Source organism: Paralichthys olivaceus, chromosome 12, assembly GCF_024713975.1.
Source record: "Paralichthys olivaceus isolate ysfri-2021 chromosome 12, ASM2471397v2, whole genome shotgun sequence".
NCBI lineage: Eukaryota > Metazoa > Chordata > Actinopteri > Pleuronectiformes > Paralichthyidae > Paralichthys > Paralichthys olivaceus.
The window spans coordinates 4,955,015-4,964,228 of record NC_091104.1 but is presented as its reverse complement, the minus strand read 5'-3'; positions in this window follow the sequence as shown (position 1 = coordinate 4,964,228).

The following is a 9,214-nucleotide window of genomic DNA, read 5'->3' as shown; positions in this document are numbered from 1 at the left end:
GTGCACATTCTCTGGTTTTTGTTTTTTTATCTTATCTGCAGATTTAAATGTGACTCTACGAGTGTGTTGCTCTGTCCGTGTCTTATGACCTTTTGTTTAAACTACAGCTCCACAGTCGCCACGTAAACGCCGAGCGATTAATGCAGCTTGATTGATTAATAATGATCAATCATTCTCAAACAACTCGATCTACAAAAGCTTCAGGTCGTGTCCATGGTCCTCTAGATACCTCAGCAATTGTTGAACCAAGAATGATGTCATTCCCTGACTTCTGCAGCGTTCAGACAAAAAAAACTGCAACAGGTGAAATCCTTCCCGTGTCAGTGGCCTGTTAAAACATCCGTAATGTTTTTACCATCCTCAGCAACGGCAGGAAATCAATGAATATCAAAATATTCCACAAGACTTTATCTGAAGCTGATCACCAGGAACACTTGTAAACCTACCACTTGTGTTGGAGTTAAACTGCGAGGAGACAAAAACATGTGACGGTGATGTGTTTCTTGAATGTTGTGTTTGAATCCAAGTAAAAGCGGATCGTGCTGCAGGACAGATGTTGGATGTGTATGTGCCGGGTGGCGTGCAAAGCAAAGTGCGTGGGGTAGCTCCTCTGTGTGCTGTCACGAGACCCTGAAACATGTGAGTGCATCCCACCCCCTGAACCCCCATCCCTCCAAAAAGACTCGGCTAATCCCGTCATCGCAGCCCCACGTCAGCTGTCCGCACCCCCTTCCAGCTGTCTCCCTAATGATATAGCTAATGAGACGTCTGGGGGGTCTCTCTCGCACTGAGACAGTATGAGCACGTCCACTTTCCCACGTGTCCCAGTATAGAAGCGTGACCAACTCCTCGCTGCTCTTTCATGGAATTTCATCAACCGCTTCTCGAGGTCTGTGACCTGCAGTAGCACATTCCCACCGAGGCGAGATGGAGCCGCAGCGTCGGGGGGGGGGGGGGTTACCCAGTGAAATCCAGCAATATTTGAGATTCATAAGTGGCCACGCACTTGAAAGGATGAACCCGAGTCGATCGATCGCATTTATCCCATTGGTTCTGCACAAAGTCAAGCTGAGCCTCTGCCTTCAATTCTTATTCCCGTCTGAGAATCTGTTTTCACCCAAGTGAATAAATCTTCTGGACACAAAGTCTCATTGATGTTTGAATATTCATGTCTCTTTGTTATTTTTATTCGTTTTCCTTTTAAAACATCATGAGAGAGAAACTTTAATCATGTCATATAATCAGCTGATCTTCACCTTTATTTACATTTTAATTACAGTTTTCTTCCTGGAATATTTCTTTAAACGAACCAGGTTTATCTGAACTGTCACTTTGTGCACAGAGATGGTATTTAATCATTTGATACACATATATATATATATATCAATGTATTGTTTCTTTAGTTGTATCTACGTGTGTGACTGGATCAGAAGATCCACGCCCTGAGAATAGAAATGTACACACACACACACACACAGTCTGCCGCTAACATCGACCTTCATGAAGCTCCTGAGGCGGTTTCATGGCAGAGAGAATGAAATGTTGTGCACGTGAGGTGTTCAGGGAGTCGCGCCAATTCTTGCTCCTCGCTTTACATTATAAACCCATGAATCAACTGGTCGTTCAAACAGAGGGAGCTGCAGCCGTCGTGTTCTACAAAAGTTTCTGCTGCTTGTGAACAATGACGCACTCCAGAAAATCCATACCGTGGCCGTCCACCGTCTCTCCACCCGCCGAGGTTGTTTTTGGCTGCGTAATGAAAACAAATGGTGATGTAGTGGCGCTGCGGCGGCTCTGAACGAAGCCTCATCCATCCACATCTAAATGAGATCTATTCGCCATCACGGAGGGAGGACACCGAGTTCCCAGAGCTGTCACTGCAGTTCCACCTCCACACCGGGCCCCGCTTCCGAAATGTGTTTAATGGAATCGATCGGAGGACTTTGGACTAAACCTCAGAGCAGCAGCAGAGAACTCGAACCACGTGAACATGAACTGTGTTCAAATACAGAGCGAGAGGGTTCGATCAACGTCTTCTTCTCAAGATGTTTTGTAGGAGGAGGGCCTCAACACATTCGAAGTATTTGTGCAGCAAAACATGCAGCACATTGAGCATAACACAAGGTATTCCATAAAAGTACTGCTGTGTACACACTTGTATGTGTAATCACAGTAAAAAGTACCATGATTGGCAAATAAACCCAGCAGATGAAGTTCCCACCATATAGTTACTGTGAGCGAGCGATGACTATGAATTTAATATAATAATATTATAAACATTATATTCCCAGCAACAACAAATAGTTCGGGGCCCTCAAAGTCCCGAGTTTATCACAAAACAGCAGAAAAGTTGAGTGATGAAGTTCACTCCAGGCTGGATGTGATATTCAGGTTCTCGGCACCTTCAGTGTGGTTATCTGACTCCATTACAGCCGGAGGAGTCGGAGAAATTGGTTCATTTGCTGCTTATGCTCAGAACTTTCACCTGCTGGGGCCTTAAAATTACCAATCAACTGACTGACGGCGCTCGCTCAAGCTAAACCAACGTCAGAGAAAAAAAACAAAAAGAGTGATGACGGAGACAGAAACACTGAGAGTCTGGAAACACACACACGCACACACACACACACACACACACTGAATGACAACATGAGACGCACACAGAGTAAAAGTACTGCAACACTTTACTGATACAGATCCATGAGTTGTTCTCTGGGGAAAATGATGAAAATACATTTACTTACAAAGTTAAAGAAAGTGTTTCAGTGGTTGGAGGCAGCGAACAAAGAACGGAGTGTGTGTGTGTGTGTGTGTGTGTGTGTGTGTGTGTGTGTGTGTGTGTGTGTGTGTGTGTGTGTGTGTGCCCTTCAAACACCCTGAACTCGTACTAATGAAGATGCAGTAGAGGGAGGAGGTGGGAGCCCCACCTGTCTCCCCCTCCTCTGCCAGAATGTGTCTGTGGGGGTGAAGGGGGAGAGAGGCTCCCTCCTCCCCTCACCCCTCCACCTCCTCCAGTCTGCCTCCCTGTCTCCCTGTCTCCCTCCTTCCTGTCCTTCGTCGTGCTACATCTTTTAAATCGGAACAGGTGATTGCAGGGAGCGAGGGGAAGGGGTGAGGATGGGGGAGCGACGAGGGGGAGGGACACAAAGGGAGCTCCGCCTCTCTCGTCCTCCCACCGTCCTGCTGCTCATCCAGCCAGACTGTGGGTGGGGGAAGGGGAAGTTGGGAGGGGGCTCCACATCTGCCTCCCTCATCCCCCCCATCCCCGGGCCCGGTCTGTTTGGATGCCAAGGTGGCGGCAGGTCGTCCAGCCGCAGCGCTGCCAGGCCCTTACCCATCCAAAAGTGTGTGTGTGTGTGTGTGTGTGTGTGTGTGTGTGTGTGTGTGTGTGTGTGTGTGTGTGTGTGTGTGTGTGTGTGTGTGTGTGTGTGTGTGTGTGTGTGTGTTGTTGTCCACCAGGGTACGTACAGATGTGGACGTTTGCGTGCAACCACACTGATGTTTGCACGGACTGCTCCAGGTGCAACACATCCACATTGAATTGAGCGAAACCGTCTCAGAACCTCGAGTCCACAAACAAACAAACCCCGTGTGGACACGGAGCGAGCGGACGGACGGACGGACGACCTCTGACCCTCTGTCTGCAACACATCTACATGACGTGTAACGTTTTCATAGCACATCAACAACTCACTCACTGAGAATTATAAATATAAATATATATATATGGATAAATATTATCACGCCAGTGAATGAACTAAAATCTTTGTGTCTCAGCGGTCGAGCTGTGAGGACGAGTCCCTCTCAGGCCTGTCACCAGAATGTCTCCAAACCCCGTCATCATATTAAGTTGACATTCGACGACTCGGCCTTGAGAACAGTTTCCACTCGTCATCAGAAATCTATTTTCGGCCCGAATGTCTCTGTGACTCCATCAAGGTCCCATCTTCTGTATTTCTGTGCTTTTAAATGAAGCTAATTAAATTGTCCTTGATTTTTACGATCAACGCTTCAGGTGAAATCTTTGGATTTGAGCGGCAAACATTCCTCCGCCTCCCTGTTCCTTCGTGTCGCTTTTCACTTTTGCCGGCGTCTCATTTCAAAGCCGTCGTTTGGAGATGGGGACGTCCTCTCTTCTCCTCCGTCGTTGCCAAAGTCGAACACATCAATCACACATTTGTTTTCCATTTAACGGAGACGCTTTCAAGAAATGTGGAAATATCCTCTTGGCAGCACGCAGGCTGCTCTTCCTCTTTCAAGCCGTCTTATTTAGCTGGGTTTTATTTTTCCCTCCTCCCACAGCAGAGCTCCCACCACATCTGTGCTGTGGTTTGTGAAGGAGGGAGGGCGGCATGGATGGAGGGAGAGAGGAGGTGTGTGTGTGTGTGTGGTGAGGGAGGGTTGTTGAGAAAGCAATCTGAGTCCTCCAGCTCTGCATCAAACTCCATCACATGTCCCCTGATTACCTGGAGAGACGTCTTCAAGTTGCACATGAGACTGCATCAGCATTGAGGAAAAGTATGAAACGTGTTAACAGACTGGAAACGGCTGCAGGGAGCTCAGGTCTGAGACTTCGTGCAGAGGGAGGAACGGGCGAGCGGCACGTTTCCCGGCCTGGTCGATGCCACCTTGAATCATCAGATCGGTTTCCCACCTGTAGTCAGCCACTGAGGGACAGAGACGTCAGTGAACGGCTGAAGTGTCCTCGCTGGTCTCTGCACAGGACACAGATTCTCTCACGTCACCTGAGAGAATATTAGTATATAATATTTATAAGACGTGTGTTTACTCAGGGCGTAGCTGCACGTGGACGAGAGAGCGACTCTGAATCAGTGACAAAATGCTGATGAGGGCCCTTGAAAAGTCCTCAGAGAGAGAGAGCTGCCAATTAGAGGGAGGATGGTGATTAGATGGGAGCAATACAGCTTCATCTGCTTCACACACACACACACACACACACACACACACACTCTGATTTACACGAAGCATTTCCAAACCTGACGTTAACCCTGAAACAGAAGAGGACGTTTCATTGACACGCAGCAAATCTGCAGGCGTTGGAATTGAAAAGCTTTCTCTCCTCGCTCTCGTGCACGCTCTCGTGCGCACAGAGCCGTTTTCCTGCCAGCGAAGCAGCAGCAGCAGCAGTCGGGGGTTTGATTCTGTTTCTCTGGTGTTAGTCGGTGGAACTCGGTGATGCCACCAGACACCAGGACCCACTGGAACTCTTAATGAGTCTCCGAGGACCGGCCGGCGGAGCGGCGGCCAGGAAAGTCCGTTTTAAAAGCTCTAATTTCATCCATGCTGCTCAGCCGCTCCCCTTCCAGACACGCCAACACTGCAACCTGCATCAGGCCTCACCACCTGCCAGACCATGCTGCCGTCTCATCCCTCCCTCCATCCATCCCTCCATCCATCCCTCCATCCCTCCATCCCTCTCTGCCCCCAAACCCTGAACCTGGACAGCCGGCCCAGCGCTTGGCCTTCAGTCACCTGAAAACACGATTTGCATTTAAATGAAAACATTCGCTTTGGTGACTCATTATCGCCGCAGAGTGTGTTTTCATGAAGAGGAGTAAAGAGTCTCCGCAAATATTTTGAAAATCACAGAGACTCACGATGAATAGATGAAAAGATGTTGTTGTCCTTGGCTGGATATCGACGATGAACGGAATTAATAGGACAGAGAAGTGAAGAAGGGGGGGGGGGGGTTTGCAGTGGCTAGATAAATAAAGATGGCCGACGCGTCTTCCTCAAATTATCCAGAGTGACGATGTCCTGGATGTCCAGACATGAAGACGAACTGCCTAAGATGACAGAAACCTTTATTTGATGTGTACTTTGACGTGTCCCATGCACTTACATGGAGGAGGTGGGGTTTATGACCCCTATGGTTATGACTTTTTGGGGAGAAGTCATCTTTAAAACTGTGTGATTGACAGCTCGTATTGTCCCGGTGTAGGTGGACGGACAGTGTCCTCCAGCTCAGTCTGACTAAACATACACACAAATATAAAAATATGCAGTAACAAGACGATGAGTGGCCCAGCGCGGCGTTTTAAAGGCTAAAGCCTCGATGGTTCGAGCAGCTCGCAAATAAAAGTTTCACTCTGTCCATCAAGTGAAGGATTTCAAGCCATAAAACGTCTCCGCGACTGAGACGCTTCCAAGACGTTCACCATCATCGCGGCCACAGACGCTGGGTGGCCTCCTGTGACGAGCCAGGCTGTTTACAGACGCCAGAGAGCAGAGGTCACCGTCAGCCGGGGGAAACGGAGATGGATTCATGTTTGGTCTGGACGGGAGTCAGGCCTGGAGTCTCCCCCTCTCTCTCTCTCTCCTACAGGGAGCTCAGTGTAGCTCGCCCACTGACTGAGCCGTGCACAAACAGCTTTAACCGAGAGGAATCACTCTGAAGTTCTCGTGTTTCCACTCGTCGGAGGATGCACATCTCCGTACACACACACACACACACACACACGCAGCTAAAAGTATGTGGACACCCAAACATGGGCATTAATCTGCTCCGTTAGCAGCGTGAACGAAACTTGGCTTCACAGAATCACGAGAGCGTCGGTGACATCCAACACTGATGATGGGTGATCGGGTCCAAGTCGCAGTCAGCGTTCCAAAAAGTGGTTGGCCGAGGTTTGAGGAAGTTCTCAGACACCAGAGTGGAAAATCTATTTCTTTGTGGACTCGTCTCAGATTCGAACAGGAAAGTGTCTCACGCAAGTCGTCCACGCGCATTCGAAGCCGCACATCCTCTCCAATCTCATCGTCGTTTCCAAGTTGACGTCTTTTTTCGTCCCGGGATATATTTGTATTCTTCCAGTTTCGCGTCCGCTGTGTGTTTAGAATCATCGCTGCGACTTTTCCAGACATTTTCCCAGAAGAGATTAAGTCCTGTTTTAATATACTCGTCTCACACGTCTTAACAGAGACTTGCAAAGAGTGAACTCACCCTTTAAATAAGGAGTCGCCGTATTAACTGCAGATATTTTCAAAGGAGAAAAACAACACGTTTGCCAGTTTATTCATAAAAGACTCGTTATCCAGTTTCAACTCAGCTCGATTTCATAAAGTGTTTCAAACCACTGTTAATGGTTTGTTTTCATTGCTGAGCTCAGGAGTCAGAGGCGGAGTTTCACTGACGAGGAAACAAAACCAGATTTCACAATCACACAGACGTGGATGAGCCGTCGGCGAGATTTGATCAACTCACCTGAGACGGTGACTCTGACCTGAGGCTCAGAACGAGGAGAGAAATGATTTGATTTATTTTACATCCATCACTTTCCAATGATCAATGACTCAAACACTGTCACACACTGACACCTAGTGGCCACGGCGATAACACCACCGAACTGACAACTGTACCATGAGCAAGGCATTCCGCTCCCAAGTCATTCAGCCTGTCATCCTGAAGTTTGAACATTAGTTCATCAGTTCATTTTTTGTATCCTGCCGGTTCCTTTATATGTAATAAACATGTTGCGTTGGTTAAGCGATGGATTCTTAAATTAAAGACAAAGTTAATTTCATTTCTTCATCGCAATAAGTAAAAGTATTTCACAAACAAGTAATGGACAGTTCTTTAGATTCAATTAAAACCCGACATGTCTCATTGTCTGATTCGCTGCCCTGAAACAAGAGGATTAATTTCCATGAAAGCATCTGTGATGGATTCAATCAACAGAAAATGTAATTCACACTAATTACATCCAGAGGAAGAGTCTTAACATTTCATAAACGATTATGTGTCAACACGAAGCCTCCGCGTCTATTTACACCTCATGATGTGAAATGACAGAAAAGACAGAACCACAGAGAGAAGCTGTTCAGATTTATTACAGTTCGTTTGAAGCGATGTGATTAACAGCAGCGTCTGATGAGAACATGTGAGTTCTTCTTTGTTTAAAGCAGGAGGGACAGAGAGAGACAGAGAGAGACAGACAGAGAGACACAGAATCAGAGAGAGAGACAGACAGAGACAGACAGACTGTGTGGTTTATAATGCAGCAGACAACAATGTGGTTTCACCATCAGTGCTGAACAGTTTCTTGTTTCATAAACTCCAGTGTGTGTGTTTACTCTGAGGACATTCACAGTACGTTGATGTTCCACTTTTCCTTTTCTGTCACAATACAAAACTATTTTCAGGAAGTGAGACCTCCACCGCATGTTTTTCCTTTTCTCTTCCAAACTTAACGTTTCTTTCCGCAGTCGCGTACGAAGCTTTTTTTTGTTTTGGCCGAACATTCAGGAGTCGTGACCATAAACACGGCTTCACCACAGGAGACATGAAACGATGGAGCCTGAGGCAACATAATCGAATTTCAGAAACACAAACACACGATAAAACCTCAGAGTGAAACAATGAGGATTTTGTTAAATAATCTGCATAAACAGTTTGTAAATCATGATTCGACAGGAACTAATGAGTGCACGTACATTCTTTAAATCCTTTTTATGAGAAAAAGATTCATGACTTCAGAAAGATATGTGGAAGCCCTCACGGTGTAATTAAGTTGTTGTTGTTGTTGAGTTTGTTCCACTGGTTTAACATTATCTCTGACGCTCACTTTACATGGATGCAGTCTGTCTCTCCAGATGTTTCCACTGCAGCTGGATCTCATGTCATTTTTATATTATTGAATTAAACTATTAAAAAAAAAAAACTATTTAGATTTCACCTTCAAAACACACAAACAACGTAATTCCTGCTCAAAACTGGAAATGAGAAATAAGCATCAAAGTGAACAGACACCACAGTTACTGAACATCATCAATCAAAGTGTTTAAAACAAGAGGGGAACAAGAAACTTTAACCCGGAAACAAAAACAAGGACCAAAGCTAAAATGATCCTCAGGCACTGATTAGTTTTACAGAACAGAGAAACATTGAACCTCCAGAAGAAACAAGACGTTTGATTCAAACACGACAGTAAAGTCACAGTTCGGCAAGAAGCACCAACGAGACTGAAAAATCCTTTTCTACTGAAAACTGCTTTTCTGTTTGTGCTTTTTACATGAAGACAAATATGTGTTTGTGTGTGTGTGTGTGTGTGTGCAGAACATTACACAGGTTGTCATATAGCGACGGTTCCTCTGTGAAGAGACGTGCAGCTCTACATGCGACTGTTTGTGTCTCTACGTCATGCGGTCAGCGATGAGCGTTCACTCAACACGAGACACAGAGCGAGCTCCTGAA